Consider the following 4,427-nt stretch of genomic DNA (forward strand, 5'->3'; position numbering starts at 1 on the left):
CACTGAAGAAACTCATTGACTTAGGTTCATCTGATCTTGAGTGTAGATCTATAATCACAACTCTAAGTGGATTAGGCTATTACCAACACATTGGGGCTGAACCACTATAAAAATCGTTTGTGTCGTTTATTTCTCTTGAAGGTTTTTGTCGTTTTTGACGTTTACACGTCGTTGGCCAAAAACGCGGTCAACAAGTTGTAACCTTATTTAATCAATCTATATTTATTTGTAAAATTAATATTATTATCAATTTCCATTGAGGCAAAACATTTTTTCCACACTACGGGTACAACAGTTTTCTTACCTGTGTCCCAAGCTTTCCAAGCACCGATGTCCCGAGCACAATCCCCTAATCCGAGCCTCGCTGAAACCCTAGTCACAATGCACCAACAATATCCATCCATCAAGTTCTAATCCATTAAATAACTTCGGGTCATAATTCTAGTCTCTGGGACCTTGAATTCTATCAATTCGGGGTGATAAAATCCATCCCGAGCCTTAACTTTTGGATTCCCAAGCCTAAAACCTCTTTAAAGCCCAAAAATGCACTAAGCGTCGCGGCCCCATGAGGCCATTTTGCAGCCCGCCCCCAACCAGAGACCTCCAACCCCAAAACAGGGCAGGCGTGCCGCGGCCCAAGCAAGGGCATGTCGTGCCCCGCCCTTCTTCCTGGCCACCAAAATGCTCTAGAGGGCCGCGGCTCAGCAAGAACAGTGTCGCGACCCGACCCTTCGAACCCAAAAAAATCCTCCATTTTTACCATGAAAACCCATCCAATTTACCCCCAAAACCAACCTAACAATCCTACTCAATCATCTCAACATTTCCAGAGCAATCCCAGCATCAAATCCCAACAGAAACTAACCCAAAAACTCACCCAAATAATCAAGAGCAATTCCCAACTTAGCTTACATGCAACACTCTAAAATACCAGTAGCAATTCAACATAACTCAACACATTTAAAAGCTTACCTTTAGCTTAAATGAATCCCTGAATTAGGTCCTTAAGCTCCAAGCTTCTAGCTCCCAAAATCCAAGCTCAAAATCCTTAATCTTTGGTTAGTTTCCACCAAAACTCACTAAGCTTCCAAGAGAGAAAAGGAAACCGAGAAATAGAGAGAGAAAGGGTCGGTTTAGAGAATTCTCAATGTTTTTATGTTTTGTTTTATTTAATTTAGTCTCCAAGGTTACCTCAAGGCTTGGGGTACCAAAAACGTCCCCAAGGGAAAATGGCAAATTTCCCCAATATTCCCTCCTAAACATTCTATCTTCAAATATATCTCCAAATATTTATTTCCATAACTCGATAACCCCATAAAATGTCTAATACTCGAAATTCCCCTCGACTCGCCTCGAGTCAGGTTTTCGACCCCGTTGTGACTTTCTAGCTAATAGCTCCCTAGGACTGTCTTAGGTCGTGCAACGCAAATATATCACAATTATTACAATTATCACATTTATGCCCTCAACAGGCTAAAACTACAAACATGCCCCTAGCAACCAAACGGGGCCCACATGCATATTTAATTCACCTAAACATGCATCTCTAATCACATATTCATACAAATTCACATATTATAATATTAAATCACTTATTGCCCTCTAGGCACACTAATCGAGGCCCTAAGCCTAATTAGAAAATTTGGGACGCTACATTAGGCGTCCTGGGTTTAACCCGAGCTACAGACATGAAGGTTGTGAAGCACGAGCTCGTACTATTCAAACAGTTGTCGAAGTACAAGCTAGGAGAGACACCCAGCTCATGGTATCTCTAACATATTGCGTACCCGCGGATCCCCAAAGACTCGGGTATTTTTATACGATTATTTATGACCAGCCTGTCATATTGAATGTCCCAGATATTATTAGGATAATATTTACTTTACGATCAAATCATATCCCATTATAAATGTGAAATATATGTATTAAATGTAATAAATATGTAAATCCGTTGACTCACGCAGTTACCCCAACCTGTCCATGGAATTTCTCTATAAATACTGGGAATATTGGACATGAAAATGGACGATTATTCTATAATACTGAAACTCTGCCAAAATAGAGAGAGAGAAACATTAATAATATAGACTCATGGACTAGGTGGATTTTAACCATTGAACCACGTAAAAGATTTGTGTTCTTGTGAGTTCATTTCATCTTTCGTTATGGTTTATTACTAAGCACTAATCAACCTTATTATTTCTTTATACACTGTTGGCGAAAAACCACGTCAACGAAGCCCTTGAGGTACTCGACCCATGATTGGAAACTCTTGGGGTGGTCGGCCCTAACCCTAATCATAAACCTGGAAATTGCATAAGGCAAGGGAAGAGAAGCCCTGGAGGTGCTCGACCCATAATGAAGCCCTAGGGGTGGTCGACCCATGAGGGAATAGACATCCCTGGAAATCGCCTATGCTAGGGTTTGGAATCCTAGAAATTGCCAGGCTAATGATCTCAAAGAAGTGGTCAGTCTAGGGTTTTACATCCTTAGAAATCGCCTACCCTAGGGTTTCACAAACCTGAAATTGCATGTGCTAGGGTTTGTAACCCTAGAAATCGTCCATGCTAAGGAAATTCTAGGGAAATCGTAGACTTGATTCAAACAAGTCAATTATTTTGGATCAAAATAAAACAAAACAAGAAGATTCAGACAAATTCCTCAAAGATTCAAAGTATTTCTTCTAAATCTAAGCACATTTAAATTAAATGATGTAAGGATTAGAAAAAAGTACTTACCCAAATAAAGATTTGAGATTAATGAAGAATTTGAGAAATCAGGCTTGGAGACTCCTATGGGTGAGGCGCACAGAGCAAGGAAGTGAGAAGTGAGGCCTTACTTATAGCCTCTCAGGCTAACCATATATTTTTAAGAATTCAAATTTCCTTGAAAAATATCTGATATGGTTAAAATTTCAAATTCCTTGAAAAATATCTAATATTTTTAGGAATTCAAATTCCTTGAAAAATATTTTGTACTTTTAGGAATTAATATCCTTGAAAATTATTTTGTATTTTTAGGACTTCAAACTCCTTGAAAAATATATTATATTTTTAGAACTTCAAATTTCCTTGAAAAATATACTAGATTTTTAGAAAATTAATTTTTCTTGAAAAATCTAGTTATTTTTAGGAATTACCAATTATCCTTGAAAAATTCGTGCTGAGCAAATTATCGATAGTTGATAAAAGTACTGCGTAATGTCCCGATGGACTTTGCTATTAAAGTATTGCTACAATATGTTTCTCGGGCCAGATCAAGTTTACCGTAATGTTGAACACATCACAATAAACTTGGGGGGCAAATGTTATCCCTCAAAAATCCAGGGATGATGTGGCGAATGAGAAAATGGCACATGGCATCACAAATCAGGGAAAACGATGAAGTATTGAAAAAAGACCGATGAGAAAAAAAGATAGGTCCAGGACCTATAGGGAAGTCGACCAAGCCTAGACCCCTAGGGGTGGTCGGCCTGGCCCTAACCCCTAAGGGTGGTCGGCCTGACCCCAACCCCTAGGGGTGGTCAACCTGAGATGTTAAAAAACCTCCTAAGGGTGGTCGGCCTGGCCCTAACCCCTAGGGGTGGTCGGCCTGACCCCAACCCCTAGGGGTGGTCAACCTACCCTATCCTCCATAGGGTGGTCGACCTAAACTCCCGAAAATGGGTAAAACTCACGCTCGTTCAGACGAAGATTACCAGGCCTAGCAGCCAGAAGGTCATCAAGCCTAGCACCTAGAAAGGTATCAGGCCTAGCACCCAGGGGATCATCAGGCCTAGTACCTAAGCTTTGAAGGGTCGTTGGGTCTAGCACCTAAGTCTCATAGACCAACCAAGACTTAGCATTTTCCCAGAGGTTTCAATCGTGCATTGTCTACCACGATCCAGAGAAACAACAAGAAGACCCATGATCTCATAATCATGGGGAGGTGGACATGTATCTCCACTACCTAATAATCGTGTACCAAACCACAAGCTCAATATTACTGATCATGTAACAATCCCTGGGTACTATAAATAAAGGACCCAGGGCTTCGTTTCAAGGGATCGATTTTTCTGGAATTTTTGAGATATGAGGAATATTTTGGGGATAAACTCTGGACAAATTAGTAACAAGTGAATACTTTTGTTCATCAGTGTAATTGTCGAGTGATTCAATACTAAAAGCTAAGTGGATTAGGTTATTACTGTTCATCAAAACATGGCTGAACCATTATAAAAATTATGTGTGTTTGTTTAAGATATTTGTACGCTGTCATTTATTATATTTATTTCGTTCAAAAGGTATCGTATACTGTACATACGACCATTGGCCAATTTCACAGGTCAACATCATCTATCAAGTTGTCATCGAGCTATATCAAACTATTATCGAATAGTGAAATTACACTATTATCGAGTAATCGAGCTACTATCGACTTAACATCAA

The sequence above is a fragment of the Humulus lupulus genome, chromosome 1 (genome assembly GCF_963169125.1).
Source record: "Humulus lupulus chromosome 1, drHumLupu1.1, whole genome shotgun sequence".
NCBI classification, from domain to species: Eukaryota; Viridiplantae; Streptophyta; class Magnoliopsida; order Rosales; family Cannabaceae; genus Humulus; species Humulus lupulus.